The sequence below is a fragment of the Carassius auratus genome, unplaced genomic scaffold (genome assembly GCF_003368295.1).
Source record: "Carassius auratus strain Wakin unplaced genomic scaffold, ASM336829v1 scaf_tig00217741, whole genome shotgun sequence".
Taxonomy (NCBI): Eukaryota; Metazoa; Chordata; class Actinopteri; order Cypriniformes; family Cyprinidae; genus Carassius; species Carassius auratus.
In genome coordinates this window covers 1-20,858 of record NW_020529221.1, presented here as the reverse complement: position 1 = coordinate 20,858, position 20,858 = coordinate 1, and the positions used below count along the sequence as shown (strand labels likewise).

General features: G+C 37.6%; 1 pseudogene; it reads left to right on the top strand.

The window, feature by feature from the left end:
- The window catches only part of LOC113102588 (DNA (cytosine-5)-methyltransferase 3A-like), a 38,027-nt pseudogene extending 19,851 nt beyond the window's left edge, over nucleotides 1–18,176 (top strand).
- Nucleotides 18,177–20,858: the final 2,682 nt, after the last annotated feature.

Below are 20,858 nucleotides of genomic sequence, written 5' to 3'. Positions count from 1 at the left end.
TTTGGCTCAAAGCTATTTTATGCTTGCTCTTCCGCATAAAAGCCTTGTGAAATTTTCTGGTGATGCTAAAATATCTTTGAGGCCTTATACTGCAGATTGATGAAGACAGATTTCCGTTGACAAATCCAGACTATCAGAAACATTTCAGGTAATCGCTTGTTCTTGTGGCTGTTTCCCTTTAGACGTGGAGCACAAGGAGGACGAGAGTGGGGACTCTGCAAAGAATGAGGTAAAACTGTCTTCCTGTTGTGTGCCTGTCTGTGATATATGTGTGTACGTTTTGCTAGTTTCTGTCTGTCGAAATTCTAACTTTTCCGATAATTGCTCAAGATCTCCTACGAAGATGGCGTTAATGTGGAACCTGTTTTTCCAGCTACATGATTATGAAAGAAATGGTACCCCAGTGGTGAAATATCAAATACACTTGGTCCTCTGCTTAAAAACAAGGGTCCCTATTCTTCACCAGCCATGGGCAGATGGGTTTTGTCAGGCTGCTCGAACCCCCTCTTAGTTTGAGAGTCCCCCACCAGCCCATTCGCAAAATGCTCCAAAATCGTTCGCAGACAAACCACTTACTTCCTTCCTTCATTTAGGATCGCACAGATAGATAAGCACACTAAAACAGAGAGAGAAACGGTCGTTAATTTTTTTCATTTCCTTTTTTTTTTTTTGGTTTTGTCCCTTTAAACAGGGAGCTCGAGGGAGGCTTCGTGGGGGAGTGGGCTGGGAAGTCAGCCTCCGTCAAAGACCCATGCCCAGAGTAACCTTCCAAGCCGGTGACCCTTATTACATTAGCAAGAGGACCAGGGAGGAGTTGCTGGCCAAGTGGAAGTTGGAGGTGAGTACCACTGCTCACCACTGTCCCAGAGGAAGAGCGATAGGGAGCCTGTCAGCATTGCTATGATAGCAGCCAGAAACGTTTGCCAGGGCGAGAGTGCCGAATAAATTCCGCGAAAACCAAGTGTATTTGATGAGTCATTTGATCTCACATGAAGGTACCATTTATTTCATGAGACGTCTTGCTGGCTTCTTCTCACACTGAAAATCCACTGGTTTCCTCATTATAACCATGCACAGGCATGTTTGTTATGAATGAAGTAGCCAATCAGAGGCGTTAAAATTGGTATTGGCAGTTTCAATTTTTTTCTGTTTGGTTATGAACCAATCTTGGAGTTTTTTTATTTATCAGTATTATAAATATTTATTTTGCTTATGTATATATTTGCATGCTTATTTAGTGTATTTTGTATTTGTCTTTAGCTTATAATGGTTTATTTCGAATTTATACAAAATAGTAGAATTGTAATCCATTAAATGAAAATTCTATCAACTTTCGGTATCGGTGTATACCTAGTTGTGATTGACAGAGCGTTTTTGTATAGACAAATTTTAGCTCCTGGTTAGGACCAGGGTCATTCCTAGTATGAGACGGGGCCAAGTGCAAGTAGAGGGTGTGGCACCCTCTTAAAAGATGGGGTCCGGCGCGGTTGTCCCAGTTGGACCACCCCAAAAACAGCTCCAGTTAGCCTTTCTACTGTTTAATTATAATACTTATTAAAGTACTTTGCTGATTATTGGAGACCTCTGGAATAATCCAAGACCAAGAATGCGACATTTCATCATTTCACTTTTTTTTTGGTTAGGTAGTCTGTGTCATGTTGAATCTCTATACACGTTACATCAACGTGCAGGGCTGAAATTGTTGTGATGTGTCTTGACTTGAACGTGCAGTCAGATTTCTGTTCCACTAGTGGCACCAAAATAGGTTTCCAGAACGCTCCTCCGGTCTGTCATTGGTCTTTCAAATAGATAGTCCCTCCCTAGAGTTATTTTTCCAGTTTAATATGAGTTAAGGGACAAATTATGGGGTAAGGTCAGTTCTCAACAAGAACGATAACTATAGTTCACACAAAGAGGCTATAATCATGCACTGCAGTTTTGTCATCTGATGATTTAAATGCTTGAGGTCTTTAAAGTAAGGTGTATTCTAAATTATCTCTCAGTGTTTTTATTATTCAGCTGTTAGTCATGTCATCGAAATTTTTCATATGTGTTGTTATGGTTATAGTTGGGGAGTGGTTTATGCTTTTCTCAGAGAATTAGAACAATTAATAAAGCTTAATACAGTAGTTATCATTAATGTCCTTAATTTGAAGCCTTTACCGATGGGATACAAAAAAGTTCAAAAGAGCCCTCATTTATTATCCACCACTATGGCCAATCTCTAATATCATTGCAGGTATGGGAGGTTGACAGTTCTCCAATCAGTACTGGGTTGCATGGTGAGAACTGCTATGTTACATAACATTTTTTTTCCCTCGGTAAATAAAGGGAGCCGACCAGTCGACATCAAGCTCCCCCAGCCCCCAGCTTCTTTTCTCTGGCCCTCGCCACACTGTGTTTGGGGATGAGCCATAAAAGTGTCAGAGATCCCAGAAATATGGCCAAATTAGCCGGACACACACTTGTCTCGTGAGTGGACATCGTAAAATTCCAGAGAAATGGGCGTTTCACATTCTTCACGCAGAGAGAAGGAATCCTCCACTGGGAGCCTGGGAATTTTTTTTTCTCTGAATAGGCACATTGTGGAAGAGCCCAGATCGTAACATGTCATTTCTCTGTTTGCTCTCTGATGGTCTGTGCAGTCATGTTTTCTGGATGCACTCTGCACCGGACTAAACAATGCAACAGGAAACCCTATTGAAGGGGGCCTTGACATGTTTCCTTCCTCTGGCTACGAGGCACATACACTCAGCAGAGCTTTGTTAGCATTGAAGGGTTTGCCCTAAGGGGGGTATAAAACCCATCCTGCTTTCACTTTCTGTAAGTTAGGGGGATCATGTCTCCTTTTTTTTTTTAAGAAGTACCCAACGCTACAGTAGATTCCTCTTTCCCACCCCCATCCCGTTCCCTTCACTCCTCCCCCACTCCCCTCGCTGCACTCTCTGCAGTGGAAATGAACTCCGTACTATGGATATAAGGGTGAAGATGAGGTTTACAGCGAATTTCCAGCGCTGCTTGCAAGACAGCCTCCTGGAAAGCCGCCAACATTCTGCAAGTCCTCTCTAGCCAACCAGAATTCCTTTTGGGAACCACCTGACCCTGAATTCCCAGACAAAGAAATGTTCATGCTTTCTTTTTTTTTTTTTTTTCTTTTTTTTTTTGAAGCGGTCTCTAGTGAGCCAAGAGTGGGGTAAAAAAAAAAAAAAGCGACTCACACATTGGATTTAAAGTGCCGAGTGCAGGCGTGTATGGGTAGGTCGGCTGACATGTTTGTTGTTGATAGCGCAGGGGACAGTGTGCATGTCTGAGTAGACTTGCTGGAAGAGGAATATGCTGACTTCAGGTATTTCCAGGAGACTTGTTACGGACCATCTGCCCCGGGTAGCTTAAAGGAAACACATCTCTTTAAAACCAGAGTGCCGGACTGGGCTTAAAAACATTGCAAGTACAAGACAAAATGGTTTGCTTCAAAGTGTTTTTTTTTCTTTTTTTTTAGCCTATATGTTATCAAAGGGGGATTGCAGAGAGCTGAATGTATTTCCTGTTTTACTACCTCTGCAGGATGTTGTGCAGAGGGCAAATCTTTGGCTTTGTTCACGTTTGAAAGTTTATGCTTAGTTTTTAAGTGTGCTGTGATATGACAGTGTGCTTTTTGTGGTTATTTATACAGTTGGGTTGTTAAAACATAGCATGTTTTAGCTCAAACTAATGCTTTCAAACTTGTTTTAAAATGAAAGTCGTGCTTTTGAGCTTGAAAACAAAGATGATATACTTCTTTCAGTCTGTCAGATTTGGGTCTGTACCGTAAATGCATAAAAACGGTCAGCAGTTGTTGCTTGTGTTGTAACGGAAATGCGGTGCATGTCTTTTTAAGGGTATGCAAATATGAATGAACCGAGTGAACCCAGGAACCGCATGTGATTAGTGCATTGCCAGCACTCGCTCATACTCTGAGTCAAGGCTGCACAGACTGAAACAGGCAGACTTTTGCACTTCAGCTTTTGACGATTAATTCGCGATTTAAGGAAATAGCAAGATTTTAGACTAAAACAATTGTATGCAGCTTGAAGCAAACAAAAAAAAGTTTTAACATTAGGATACTTAGACTAAGACTCATTTTGCATGCCTGACCTCTGCTGCACTACTAATTACTGAGTCTTTAATGGACCCAGCACAATCACAAACTAAATGCATCCTCTATTCTCTGGACTCGGGAGACTAAAAAGTGAACAGACTTTGTTCGGCCTCTCACAAAGTCGCATCAAAATAAATCGGATTGTCACACACTAGCAATAGCCATTCAACCCCTGCCTGCTGGAATTTTAGTGTGCGCTGCTGTGCTGCCGGCATTTGAATTAATACAGACTGTTTCTTCATATTGTTCAAAGTTTAAGGGAAACATTAGCTATAAAACATTATTTATTTTGAAACGGTTCCTTAAGGTTGTTTTTTGTGTGTGTGCTGCAATACAGATTTGTCAGCAGTGTTTAACATGTTTGGATTTTTAACATTTAAATTGCAGTAAAAAAAAATAAATAATTATATATATATATATATATATATATATATTGTAGGAGACTCCCAAAACAATGTTAGGAACCTTAAAAATGGCATAATAAGGGCAGTTGTTTAATGTTTAATTTAAAAACCAAAACTTCATTGAGTTCATTCCATTGCTTCTGGCTAAAATATTATCCATAATAACACTTCCTCCAGTGAATCCGTATCATCTGAATCAGGAGAGTAGTATACACAGATCAAGCACTGTTTACAAGTGAAAACAGCCCAAAACGGTTCCAAGGAAATCTCTCAGTGGATTTTGATTGGAGAGTACAACAGATTATGGGTTTTTCTTTTTTTTTTTTTTACTGGAGTAAGCATTTTTATTGATTATGAAATGGTATTTTGTCCAGAAGTGACAATTAAATGGTTTAAGTTAAGTTAACAGTTAAAACTGACAGTTATAAATGTTTCTTACAAACACACAGTTATTTCACATCACAAGATGTTATTGGAATACTTGTGTATTATTATATTGTTTTATCAGCTGTTGGAATAATAACAGCTTCATTCTTACGCCACCCATTCACTGCAGAGGTTCTATTGGTGAACAAGTGATATAATGCTAATTTTCTCCAAATTGGTTGTGATGAAACAATTAATTAAATACATTTACACTTTAAATTTATAATAACTGTATGTTATAATTTTTGTCTAATATTTTTAGTCAAAATAACATGAATGTATTTTTTAAATAATTTAATAGAAATATTAATTTATATTTGATTATGATTAGGGATGCACCAATGTATCGGCCGCCAATATTTATTGGCTGATTCTTTCTCAATTTACAACCATCAGCATATCAGCTATATAAGAAAAAAGGCCGATATAACAGACCGATGTTGTATTAATTAACTGCGTGAAGGCACTGAGCTGTATAATGTCTGATGCATAATGCTATCTGTATGCACTTTAATGCTAATCAAATTATTCTTGACTAAATAACTTTTGTAACTTTCTTAAGTGTAGCGGAACTCATTTAAATGATGACCAAAACTTTACTGATGTTTTATTAAGTTTATTGCGTCCTTTTTCACTCCAAAAAAAATCACCATAAGAGCTTAACAAAACACAGCACAAGAAGTGCACATTAAACACTCTCTCAGTTGTATTATCATCAACATACAACGAATTACACAAAACACTTATTACAACTAACAGTAAACAAATATATACAGATCTCCTGCGTTTTCCGGGGATGCTTAATAAACTGACAAACTTTATATCTGAAGAACTGCATGCTTTCATTACCCATATAGCTCCGTAGACTAGAAAACCGTAGTCAAAATAAGAGTCCAGCCTCCGTAAAGGAGATCTCTTACATATTTAAACTTACATTTCTGTTACAATAAAGGATTAATATGTTATTTTACATTTGTTTATTGTATTTCTGTACCTGAAAACTGTTGAAAACTGTTAAACCCACCCAAAAAGCATTGTTTATTTAATATGTGTCTTTGTTTTGTTGTATTTATGTAGACCTGTTGAATGTTAAATGGATCCAATCCATGTTCATTAGAAATTGTTTAATGATGCAGAAATAAAACTGCAAGTTTAATTTAAAGCAGTAGTTTTTGAACTTTGGTGATTTAAACCATGATCAAAATACTATCTATTTTGATGGCAAAATTTCAAATAAGAGAGAAAGTGACAAATAGTGGTATCGGTATCGGAATCGGAAGGTGTAATTTAAAATCGGTATCGACCCCAACAAATCCTATCGATGCATCACTAATTATGATTCTTTCTTCCCCAAAGAAGCTATTATAACTGTATAGCTGTATAGATCACTATTAGCAACTATAATTTTCAGTTTATCACAGAAACCGAATAGTTTAATTTGTTAATTTGTAAGTAATACTGTCTTTTCATGCCTATGTCATATGAACAGAAACACATTTAAAGGGCTGAACATGCTAAATAATAGGCCTACAGGCATCAATTTGCAGTAGCTGATTGTGGAATTGACTTGAATCATCATGGTATATAAAAAAATTACAAGTTGGGAAAAAGAATTTGCTAGAGGAGCTTTCTTGGAAAAGAGGCTTGGTTGATCATTGTAATGTGGAGAGCAGCTTAAGGTTATGGGTGTTTCCTTTCAGATATAGGTAATGCTCCTAAAGGCTGAGCTGTACTATAATTCATCACACCAGCTTTAACATAGAGCTTAAAAAAACAAAAAACACTTTCTCACAAGGTTACCCTTCTTAAATTTCAGAATTTGACTTATGTGCACTGTGTATAAGATCTTTAACTAAAAAGGTTAGTTTATCACTTAGTTCTGTAAGCTTCTGTATTATTTTATGTGCCTTTTTTTTACTTAAATGAAAGTACTGTATTACAGTACATCCACATTTTTAGTCCCATAGTGGCTTAAAAGTAAGTTTTCTTAGTGCTGATGCTGAGATTTACATCTCATTACTTCAGTGGCTGGAGGATATTCTTTGTTAGTTAGAAATGTAAGACTTGGACTAGTTTCAGAACCACTCTCTCAAAATAGATATCAAGATCTGTGTTTTTTATATTTTTTAACTTGCTTTTTATAAGATATTTCATATTTATTCCTCTATAAATTGGACAACCATACAGCAAACTACTTTTCTTTGTATTATCATATACACCCAAAACTTTATATTACTAAGACTTAAGTGTTTTTTTCATACTCATAAACAACAACACTGGTTATTTTAAGCTCTCTGTTGTGCATGACATACTGCTGATATATAGTTATTCCTGAGCTGGGCCATGTGTTTGTGGCTGACAAAGACTGTAAAGTACTGTACTCCTGGAACCTTCCCCCTTTCCTTCCTTCTCGTCTCCCCCTCCCTCAATTCCAAGAGCCAGACTCGCTACAGTGAGGCCCCTGAAGAGGGGCATTTACAGCTGGGGGCGAAAAAAAAACAGGTCCAGAAGCAAATCTCCACTTATAGCCGCAATGCTTTCCTCTCCTCCCCCAGTTTTTGTGCAGTCAATGTTATATTGATTTCTTCATTTTTATATATAAGTACCCCTTTCAAACTCTTCCTGAGTCTACATTGTTCACTCCCTGTCACTGTACATTTTGATACACTACCGTTGCCTGCAGTATTGGCTGCCTTTGTCTTTATTTATGATCGGTTTTGACAGTCCTGTAGTATCTATGATAGCTTTGAAACTTGAAGTCTGAGTTGTGTGTGGGTTCTATATCAAAATTTTTACTCTTTATCAGTTACATAGGGTGAGTTTGACTTGTTGCGTGGAATGTAGATTGTGTACATTTCGAGTTAACAGAGCCGCAAGCATGTGAGATGAAATCAGCCTTGCGTAGCTCAAGATAATATATATTTTTTTTAAATAAGTGTTTTAGATTTAAATTATACTCTGATTTAATCTTATTTGTATGCTTGACTTTAAATGATTGGACTAAGATTACATGAATGTTAACTCATGCCACTGGTGTATGACATAAAATCTTATATATGGTACAAGTAATTGTACATCATGGTAACAGTAGACACCATAATGTAGTTATTTTAGATAAAAAAAAATGCTTTATTTTGAAAGACCATGATGTGATGTCTAGTACCGAATAATCTAGTTATTTAAAATAGTTTTGAAAAAAAAAAATCTGCATTAATTTAAAATATTCATAACAATGAGAACAGTGTGAAACAATTTGCCACATGAATATGTCTAATATGGTATAAACAGTGTAGGAACATCTCAGTGTTATTTCCATTTCATGGTGGGTCTCAACTTTTGTGACTCTGAGGTCCCCCCCCTTTCTCACATTCAAATAATTAATAGAACTTAATGATTTTAAATTTTAAAACATTGTTCCTTTAAAGTAAAAGAAAACAACAACAACAACAAATATTGGAAAAAAAGGGAAACATTTTGGGGATGTAGAATTTGTTTGACCTTCTTTGTAACTTCTTTTTATTCTTTGTATCATGTAAAAAATTACTTTGGTAAAACATTGTTTTATTTATTAAAAGCATTTTAAATACTGCTGCCACTCTAATTGCTACTGGTTTATTTTAAAAAATAAGAAACTATCAAATCTAACAAGTATCAGTTACAAGTATCAGTATACAGTATGGAGTCCCCCAAGGCTCTGTATTATTTCCTCTGAAGTTTTGATGGTCTTCCTTTAGGACAGCCTAGCTGATAGCCTCCTTTTTGGAGCTTTTTATTAAACTTCTCATGTACCGATGGAGTGCAACATCCGCTAAGTTGTATCAAACGCCTTGAAATATCAAAGACATTTTTTTTAAATAACTCCAACTGAATTTGTCTGAAAGAAGAAATTAACATACACCTAGGATGACTTCAGGGTGAGTAATTTGTGGCTTAATTTTCATTTTTGGCTGAACTGACTCTTTAATGATGCAGTTTAATGTTTCCTTTATACCACATACCCCAATTAAGAAAACTGAACAGTGGGTAGAGTAAAGCAATTCCCTGCTAATAAATTCTGACAAACAGCCTATATCCATTGGACATAGAACTATAAATCTTGTCATTCAAATGCAATTTGCACCTGGAAAAATTTCTTAGGATCATCTTCTATGATTAAGGACCTGAATGGTACACTTGATAGCAATTTTTTTTATTACAGTATTCTTCAACCTTACAAATATTCCTAAGTTACAAAACATTCCTTGCTTGCTCATTTTGAAACAACATGAATTATGTACAGTGCTATACAAATAAAAATGTACTATTTTAAGATCTTGCAGCTCCTTTCAGAAGTTTACCCAGACTTGATTGAGAACCACTGGTATATACCATCATACGGCCCAGTACTGCAGAGATAAATATAGGCATATATGCACAAAACCGCATGCTTAAACTTAAATATTCTTTCCACAGTTAACCACGGTCAAGGACAAACAGCCTGGCACATATGGCCCAGCTCATCGAAGCAGCCAGTGAAGCTATATAGATATTTATAAACTACAGTGGGGCTTCTTAATTTGAGGGGCCACATGTTTTTACTCCACACTTATCCTGTCTATTCATGCACACTCATGAGCTCTTGGCTCCAGTGCTTCTCTTCCCCCTCTGTGGGCTTATATGAATGTATAGTCACTGTAATGGAGGGAGTGAGCCTAAAGAGAAACTTTGGGAGTGCTTTTTGGGGATGGTTCCAACCATCTTCTCCACACACAAACACACACATGCACACACACACACACACACACACACAGGTGACTCTGCCAGGTTTACGTGTGTGTGAGAGTGAAATTGGAGATGGAGTTGGACCCCAGCAGCAGAGAAAGTACAGCTGTGAAAGAGATTCACGTGCGAGTGAGAGAGAACGAGAGGATGAGAGAGGTGCAGCTGTTGGGGATTTGCTGTGAGCTGCTTAAGTCATGGCTTGGCTCGTGTCTTCTGTTTTTGACCTAATAGCTTAGAGTCAGGTTGGACAAACTCGCTGAACTCTCCAGCGCGCATCCATCTCAGCCACGGGGGGAGCTCTCATTGTTACGAAGTAATCGCTCACAGCTTTCACTGCAATGAAAAGGGTACTGTTTTCACAGGTTTCTGCCACTTATCACACTCAAAAGGAGGGCACTTGTTCTTTATCAAAAGGATGGGGATATTTGTGTTGGCACGTGGGATTAAAGTACTATAAACAAACCGAGCTGTCACCATTACTCAAGCGCTGAACTGTGCTATTCTCAGGAAAGCCACTGCTGTTCCATGTGCTTTACCTCCTTCTCTTCCTGTCCCGCTGTTCCCTACGTTGCAGGCAGAGAAGAAGGCGAAACTGGTGTCTGTGATGAACTCAATGGAGGACCATGGCGAGGTAGAGTCAGAGCCTCAAAAAGACAGCTCCATAATCAACGTCCCACTACTCTTTTCTCCACCAACACTGCCAACGCAGCAGCAACCACCACAGCCTCAAGCTCAAACCTCAGACCAACCTCAAACCCCAGCCTTCTCCCCAACAGCAACCTCCACCTTTCCAACAGCAACAGCAGCAGCAGCCTACGGACCCAGCCTCTCCAACTGTTGCCACCACCCCAGAGCCCGTATCTATAGGGGACAGAAACAAGACCTCACCCAAGTCCACTGACACAGAGTTGGAGTACGAGGTACCAGTAGCTTCCTCATCATCATGGTGGTTTGGAGTTGATTGTTTTGAAATATTGTATACAATGCTGTAGATATTTTGTGATTTGGGAGGTTCGTTCTGCAGTTGTAGCTTATTGGTTAGCCGGATAAGTTCTGTGATAAATGTGGGATTTTCTGTTGTTCAGTGGCTGCTTAGAGTTTATTTCGTTTCATTATCAAGGCAAAATAACTGACTTTGGAACCTGCTTACTGAAAGGCCAATAATTCTCAGAGGAATCCCAGTATTATGCCATGTTAGCCTGGAAATTATCTGGCTAACCAGATTTGAAAGCTAGGTTTAAGCAGTGGGGCCTGTCTTCTGCTAGAGAGTTTGTTTAATATGACTTTTGGAAGTAATTTGAAACTATTGTAGTACAGCTCTTTGCCTTAAGGTGTGTTCACATTAAAGTTTCTGGAAAATTTTGTGTGCAAAAAATTTCCACTGTGTAGAGATGAAGAACCTCTCACATGTAAGACACTTCAAAACCAAGCAGCTTTCTTTTGATCATATTGGTGAATCCACGTCACCAACTCGAACTTATTGAAAAATTCATGTAGGAAAACATTTCACCCTTATCACTTTTGAAAAAAGTTCAAAACCACCGAGTTACACCAGAACAGCAGTTCACTACAACAACTGCAGTTCAACTGTCATGTTTAAAGGTTGCCCATTTATAGCAATCACCATAGAGTAATCATACAGGCTGAAAATCAAAACAGTAAAAATAAATATAATTAAAGATAATGCAAAAACACAGGTTATGTTATGGTCAGTACCGATTTTATTGTATTTATGTAATGTGAATGAAATCCTCCATCCTTTGTTTGTATATTGCAGGATGGCCGAGGTTTCGGCATTGGTGAGCTAGTCTGGGGAAAGTTACGAGGATTCTCTTGGTGGCCTGGACGGATCGTGTCCTGGTTAATAACTGGACGCAGTCGGGCGGCTGAAGGAACTAGATGGGTCATGTGGTTCGGTGACTGCAAGTTTTCTGTGGTACGTTTGTATTGTAGCAGAAGGTGTGAAACAAATTGATTCTTAAGGGGATTATTTCAATGTTCAGGAAACAATGCACGTTAAAGCGATAGTTCACCCAAAAATTTAAATTCTGTCATCATTTACTTGCAACATTGCTGTTGACAAAGGTTGCATTGTAACCTGGAGCATGTTGGAAATGTTTTGTTTCATTTTTTCCCTGGTAGGTCTGTGTTGAGAAACTGTTGCCTTTAAGTTCCTTCCACAACGCCTTTCACCAGCCAACCTACAATAAACAACCAATGTACAAGAAAGCCATTTTTGAGGTGCTACAGGTAGGAATTTGTTTGTGGTACAGAGGATTAGACTAATCAGATTTTCTCTAGTTTATCGTTGTATTTCTTATTAATATCTCAGACCAGCAAAAATCTCTCTAAAGAAAATGTTTGAATGCCGTGCTTTGCAGGTAGCTGGCACTAGATCAGGCAAAAACTTCCTCATGGTTACGGTGAGTGATGACACAGACCCTTCCAAGTCTGAAGACATGCAAATCAAAAAGATGATTGAATGGGCCATGACAGGATTTCCACCCACAGGACCTAAAGGTCTAGAGCCGCCTGAAGGTAAGACTGCTGTTGTTTCATATTGATATACATTATTACATACATATTGATATACATTACACACACATATTGCTTTTTCAGTGGAACACATACCTATGTATTTCCATGCAACTCTGTTGCAATGAGAATCTATAATGACTGAATTTGTTTAGCTCCAAAAATAAAAATAAAAACACAATGAAAGTGGTCTGTATGATTCATGTGATATATGCCAGATCTTCTGAATTGACAATATAGCTTTGTGTGAGAATCATAATAAAATTAAGCCACTATAACTTCCCCTCGACTGAGTTGCTAACTTAAGACCCACTTTGACTGAATTACTGATTCAGGTGAGTTAAACTTGAGAACTGGATCAGTGAATGAATCGTTCATTTTAGTTCTAGTTCTTCTCAAAGAATGTTGGGCTCCAAATCGAACTGATTTGTTCACAACTTCATGACACAACAATCAGGTCTGGAGGGAAGTTTTCAGTGATGTGTCTGGTTTTCCCGCAAAGCTCATATGGTTTCAGAACATTTTGAATATCACGAACGATTTATATGGACCATGTTTATTAAACCATTTTTGTGCCATTCATGATTACTATGAACTGTCAAACGATGACAATCATACAGAAACAGGAAAATACACACATGCAGATTCTTCAAAATATCATGTTTTGTTAATCACTTTTCATTTTTGGCTGCAATTGTTTCCATGTTGTTCAGGTTTCTCAATGCTATAATAGTTTTAGTTGATTCTGACTCTAAGGGAAAGGTTACATTTTTGTGTATGTTGTTAACCAGATATGTGCAATCTGGTGAGATTTCTGATGTTCACAGTTCCTTGTTTCAGAGATTTTTAAGACTTTTGGCTTAAGAGTACAGATATAGATGTTTATCCATTAAGCCTATACACATGCCAGCCCACCAGGAATAAATCTCTGTTCCTGGTTAAATCAAAACAACCCTGACCGCCGGACGTTTACATAGACACACCGCATAATCCGTTGACGAATAGCTATACGTACCATTGTGTCTTTTTCAGAGGAGCGTATCCCCTACAAGGAAGTGTATCCAGAGATGTGGGTGGAGCCAGAGGCGGCGGCCTACACGCCCCCACCAGCTAAAAAGCCCCGCAAGAGCACAGCCACAGAGAAACCCAAGGTCAAAGACATCATCGACGAGCGGACTCGAGGTGAGCGGACACTCTCACCAAACCAGGTCAGCGAGTTCAAAGAGTTCTCGCTCGTAAACACACACCCACACATGCTAAATCAGGATTAGCACTCTCATCTCCTCAGCCGGCAGAGTAAACACAAGAGGGTGTGTCTGGATCTATGACAGGGGTCTCGTCTAATCCTGCTAGTTTTAAGAGACACGTTTTGTATTGAACTGTGGCACATGTTTAAACATGGCTTTAAAATGGCTCTTTCGAATACATATTGTCCATTTGCTATTTTTATAATGCATGCTAAAGATTTCAAAATTACTTCCCGTGCTTTAGGGCAGGAAAACCTAACAGTAGTAATAAAGAGACGAGCTGTTAAATCAGCAGGGAGCTTTATTAAACAATCAAACAGAGGAAGACTGGAGCAGACTTGCACCATCTACTTTGTGGGTTACATGTAGAGCCAAGAGCTTCACTCCACTTGCAACAGTTTGGTAGTTACAAATGGCTTTATTTTTCACCTTAGTTATCAGACATGCTTAATATTTAATAAAATAATAATAATAATAATAATAATAATTAAAAAAACTATTAAAAAGTGGTGCAATAAAATTCTCATAACAAAAAAACTGGGCTGGGCAAGTTAATGTGTTATTTTCGCGTTAACGCATTACTTGATTAATGCTGACAATTATTTTATTGCGCGATAACACCGTTTTTTATAATTATGAAAGTCTGTTGCTCACTGGCTCTGAATACACATACAGACAAATCTTGGGTCACAGGAGGGGATGCTCCTGATCAAATTATTTAGTCTAAGCATCAGCATTCACAAACCACTGTCCACTGTTATTTTTAACAGAAAAGAATGCAACATGCTCATAATCATAATTTTATAAGTTGGAAATAGGAAGTGTCCGATAGCTCGTGAAGACAGCAGAGAAGCGCTCTCGCACAACAGTGGAGTGAATCGTTTTGTTAACTTTGTGGTTTATTATTTTGAGTCGTATTGGGACACCGTAACACATGTCCCTCTCACAATATATTGCTTTAGACATCTATCATTTTTGCTGCTCAGAAATACTCACGCAATCATGCAGCACATATCAGAAGATCTGCATCCCGGCGCGGTTAGCGCTCACACTCACTAATCTATGCAGGGCCGTTGCTAGTGGGGTGAAAGGTTCTGATGATTATAGGGGCCCACGGCTGAAGGGGGGCCCGGCGATCTCAACCGACTGGCTGAAGCCAGCATAAAAGACGCTCAGGACAGTTGACGCGCCACTGCTGCGACTGTCACGAAACCTTATAATTTTCACGTGTTTTTAAACCTTGCCAATTTAAACATTTAAAAGAGTTTAAATCATTCAAACATAAGACAGGAGAAAGCTCAACTGAGTAGGCTACTCACACACTGTGTTCGGTGCGCTCGAGAGAGACGCGTCTCACGGAGCTCTGCTTCAGGACGTTTGATGGAAGTTTTGGTTGATTCCATCACATATCTTTCTATCAAAGTTATCCGACATTATCAAGATGACTTTGTTCTTGTCATATTTTATTACCAATTTCTAAACTATAACAAATAAACTGTGATAATGTGAGAAATGTTGAAGGTGTCTGAATACGTTTTGGTTTGACTGTATATTTTATTTTACAGTGAAGACTATGCAGTGCTATTTTAAATAGTTGCTGTACCTGGACACCTACAAACTTAAAAAAAAAAAAAAAAAAACCCATTGTGTAAATAGCACAAATAAATAAATAGAATGAACATACAGTAAAAATTAAACCATTTCAAAGAGGGCCCACTGGTACAACCTGCACCGGGGCCCTTCTAACCCCAGCTACGGCCCTGGATCTATTTATAACTGAACCACACTTTTGCCCACCTCTTGCAACCCATCAGGGACAGCTAATGGAGCGATCACACTAGACAAACGAACCAGGTTTTGGGGGTCAAATGTGCTCCGGCACAGTTAAGATTGCCTATTGTGAGCACACCCTAATTATTCTCCCACATCCCGCACACACGAGTCTCTACCCGTCCATCAAATGTTGTCCCACGCCACACTCTGCTGCGATGGATCCCTCTGTTGTGTAGGTCTCTATTCAGAAGATGCCTGTTATAATGTAAGGATCGAGGCTTTGGACTCATAACTTGTTTTTCTATAACAAAGTATAAAATATTTTCTATAAAAACGTCAATGTCCTGGCAGTGACAAATAACTTATTTTATGTTGAATTTAATTTAATTAATCTTATAAGTGGAGATTTAAGCTACAATAAATATAAAGGAACACTGCTGTAAAAAGCACCTTATTTGTGTTAAGTGTTTGCAAACTAAATGTTATTACACTTTTGTTCATATAGCAGTAGGCCTACTTTTAAATAAAAAATGTGCACAATACACTACTTTGAATGTATTATTAGTTTTGTGCATAACAATGCGATTAATTGCGATTAATCACAGACAATAATGTGATTGATCACAATTTTTTTTTAAATCATTGCCCAGCACTACAAAAAATATATAATTATTATTATACATAATGTACACTACTGTATACAGTTTGTACTGTTCAAAAACAGCAATAATGTGAAATTTTATTACAATAAAAAAACTATTCTATTCTATATTATTATTGTAAAATGAATTTTCAAGCAGATGTTACTCCATTCTTCAATGTCATTCTAATATGTGATTTAGTGCTGAAGAAACATTTCTTATTGATTTCAATGCTGAAAACAGATGTGCTGCATATTCATTTTTGTGGAAACTGTGAAACACCTTTTCTGGATTCTTTGAAAGATGTTACATTTTTTAAAATAGAAATCTTTTCTAACATTATAAATGTCTTTACTTTTACTTTTAAAAGTATACATTTATTTAAATTAATTGAATTATGACCCCAAACTGGTGTGTATTCAGTAGTATAATATATATATAATATATATATTTTCACCACAGCAGTGTTGCTGCTTTGGTACCATCAATAGCTGTGTTTCCACTGTTGGGCCAAAAGCGGGCGTGCTAGTGCGTGCCAGGGCCAGTCGCGTTTCCACTGTCATTTCCGGTGCTTGATCGTGTCTCGTCGGTTCTTCCTCGTTTTTTTTGGCCCGACGAAGACCTAGGGTCAAAGCGGGCCAGCTGGGGCTAGAGGAGTGGTTATGAACAAAGGCAGAGTTTCTCCACGTCTGGAGAGCGTCAGCACCCGCGGATTATTCATACAGCATACAGCTATAACACTAGCATTAAAAACTTTTTTAAATAAGCTCAAAAATGAGCTCAAAACTCACTTTCAGTCAGCAGCGAATGTTTGAAATAACTTGATCTGATGTGGATTATAATCACCATACAAGGCATAAATATTTATTAGCAATGTTAAAAGGACTATGCACTCAGGCATTAACGTTACCATAGTAAACATGGTAAATGCGACCACTTTGAAATCAGATGTCAGCTTCTTATTGTCTATCACATCTGTGTATTTATTTATGTATTTATCTCGAGAGTTTAGCTCTGCGTAGCCTATGTCATAAAATATAATAATGTTTTTTGTTCAGGAGCTTTTATAAAAATACAGGAATAATTATTATTTCTAAATGTGACGTATATAGGCTACTGTGGCTACAAATAAACAGAAACAAACTCGACTGAATTGCAGGCTATGTTCATAATGTTTTATTTCTGTCTGACTAATTTTTAATTCCTGATAAATTAATGAATTATGATCAATGTATCACTTATTATAGTAAAACATTGATGCTTTTGGATTGAAATATTTAACAAAGCATGCAGACAAACGGCCTCTTTTATTATGGTCGTTTTTTTTGATTGCGCTAGTTCCATTGACTTATTTCTAATTAGTTTTCTGATAACTGATATTCAAAATATCTAGAAAGGACAAGACATATGTCAAGCAAACCTTGTAATTGTTGTTCGGGTGACACTTTTGAACTAATTTCAACTAGTATGATGAACTAATATGTGTTGAGATTAACAAATGCCATCGTGGCAACTGGAATAATTGGCTTGGAGCCTTGCAAAATTTATTTTGCACTCAAAATTTTAATTATTCAGCTGTTCATCATCACTTATTTCTGACATTAAATATATTTAATATATAGTACCACAACAATTAGCAGCATTATTTTAGTTCATAAAATTGTTTTAAATATTAAATAATTTAATTGTCAAAGTAATCTAAATGTAAACCAATGGAATTTCCATTCAATGAGATGTCAAGTAAAAAAATGGGCCAAATGTCTGAAACAATGGGAGGCTGTCCAGTTTTTTCATGTTTTTATTGTCTTTTGTTTTTCAGAGAGGCTTGTATACGAAGTTCGTCAGAAATGTAGAAACATTGAAGGTATGTGTTACACATACAGACTGAGATGTGTTTCATAACAGGCTGTCGGTCCGTGTTAGAGCCTCTGCTAAAATCTCTCTCACTTTGAACACTTCCAGACATCTGCATCTCCTGTGGCAGCCTTAATGTTTCCCTGGAGCACCCACTCTTCATCGGAGGAATGTGCCAAAGCTGTAAGGTAAAAGCCAGGAAATTCCTGCTTCCTACTTCCTCGAGGGCTTCCTTTAGACAAACGGCAGATGCTTTTTTGTCTGTGCCTTCTAAAAAAAACAAATGTTACATACTTTATACAGTAAATGATCATTTGCCAGGCGTATTGTATAAGGCAGTCACAGAAATAGTGTTTGTAAGTTAATGCAGTTTTTTTGTTACAGTGGAGTAAGAAAATAAGCCTGAAGGACTTGATTAATTGGATCAGGTGTGTTTAATTAGGGTTAAATCGAAACCCTGCAGGGCTCCGGCCCTCCAGGAATTGTGTTTGACACCCTGTAAGAAAAAATGATGAGCACATTGAAGATCTCCATGAAGATGGTTTATTGCAGCGTAGCAGTGACAAAGTACATGTAATACCTTGGGTTCAACAAAGTTGCTCCTGTCGTAACAGCTGTGATCTATATGTTAATGCAGTTCTGACAACTAACTGTCTGAGATAATTGTCCCACACCCGCTTAATTGCTGATGCTTTTATCTCAGTATACGGTATTATCACAGTATTGAAATTTTGGTCATAATACAGTATAGACGATTTCATCGAGCGCATGCACCTGGACCTAAGTTGTTGTGTATATGGGTCTGGCTGCGGTGCCTTCAAACGCAGTTAAAGTTAAAGAGATGAGTAGACTGAAGTTGGGCTCAGGTGTTTGTGATGTGGGATGTTTTCCATACATTTATTTATTTGTGGAGACTCGCCACGATTTTTAAAACTGATCGATTTTCCAAAAAGCTTCGTTGAATAAACATGAGCACGTACTGCACATTTAATAATAATTCCTTACATTTATATGTTTAAATATCAAGGAGGCACAGGTGTTTTTATATCGCTGTATTTCTGAAGGAAGACTTGCATGTTATATGCCTGATAGCAGCGTGTGAGCGTACCAGCTCTGCTTTGATTACAGCTGTTACTGGGGAAAAATCTATTTCTCGCGCTTTATGTCTATGCTTTAAAACATCTCCTGCTGGCAACATATTTTGTTTGTTATCAAAAAATATCTACTCTGGAGGGACTTGGCTGTTGTCATTGATTCTTTTTGGAAGTCTACCGGAAGTTAAGTTAGGTCCACAAAAGCGCTCATGCGCAGTAACATTTGTTTATGTTGTTGCCTTTGAAACCGTCTATAAAAGGTAAATAATATTTTTCTTATAACAAAAATAACTAAACATTTAAATACAAATAAAGCAATACAGAAAAATATATAAAGTTAAAGTGTTACAGAGATTAAAGTGCAAAAGAACTATAAAGACACATAGGTATCACTTTACAATAAGACCTCATTAGTAAACCATTAACATTCACAATGAGAAATAGCTAGATTTGCTACAGAAGTTATTAATCCTGGTTAAAAAATACAAGTCTTAGTTCATGTTAGCTCATTAAATAACATAGTTGCTACTTTAGATTTTAACAACGTGTTATTAAATATTGGAATACCTTAAGCTTGAGCTTAAGCTTGAATTGCTATTGAAAATTGTTTAAATATGTTTTAGAAAGTAGTGCAGCTGCTTTATTTATGGGGTTTCCAGTGTAATGGCTGCATTTTCTGCAGTTTAGCGCCATCTGCTGTCAGAGAGTGAATGTGCTTTGATTCAGCATGTTTCTCACGTGTTCCCCTTGTGCTTCTCTTACGTGCTTGTCTACATCAGAGCGCACAGAGTCTTTCAAGCAGCATACAGCGGTGTTGTGCATTTTAACCAGTTGATGGGAACAGTATTCTTAAAATGTATTCCAAATTCTGAATAATTTGTAATATATAATTATTCACGGTATTTAGAAGTGCCCATGATAACAATATTGTGCATATTCATTACCATGATATATCGCATTACTGAATACCGGCACAAGTCTAGCCTTAGGTTGTCCCCCTCTGGCCACTGGAGAATCTCACCCATCATTGGGTCATTAACTTATGCTCACTGGTTATTTCTCCATTCAATTAGGCATTATTTATCATAAAGACTTTTCTAAAATTTGGCAAAATTAAGCGTTTTCTTGTGTTTGGGAGAGGAGCACATGAGAACCATAACAACAAAAGCAATTATCTAAATGTACTACACATGATTACCATACAAACATGCCAAAAGCCTAAGGAGCAAAAACATCAATCAATAGTCAACATAAAGTGTATGTATGTGTGTGTGTGTATGTTTTCATTTTGTCACTTGCATTGTGCATATTCTTATTGTGGACATCCTTTATCCACACGTGTGCACTTGTTTTCCATCTTGGTGGAAACGCTGCTGTCCATAATCTCTGAAATGTTTTGATCTCTCATTGTTTCTATTTTCTATTGTTCATTCTTTTAAATTTGAAAAAGTCCTTCTAGAAGAGTAGTCGCTGGTGTTGTTGCAGTCCGTGCCATTCCATCAGGGCCATCCATCCCATTGTGGTCTCAGGGTTTCTAGGTCTTTTAGGCCTGGAGATATAGATCTTGCAGGACTGGAAAGCTCTGATTTTTTTTTTTCTGATGATCACTCTATTCTTTATCTTGAGAGAATCCCTTGGATTCACTGGTTCTGCAGGCCTTCTTGTTTCTTGCCCTTCAAACGACCAGATCATCTTTCTCCAGGAGGTTACACATTTCAAACAAACATGTCATTGCATTCATATCAGCATCTGCTTGTGACTGAAATACAGTCCTGTTATCATGCAGTGCTGTCTCTGGCAAGGTGTGATTGGCTTCTTCCTTATTTCCTTTCAACAGTGCCAACTTGGTTTCTGAACTGCCTACCTTCTTTAGCAAATCACGATAGCCTATATTATATATCATATCTTTCTTGTGTAAAAATGTACACTGTCTCACCTTGTGTCCCATCCTTCCACATTCAAAACAAACAACTTCATGATCGTTC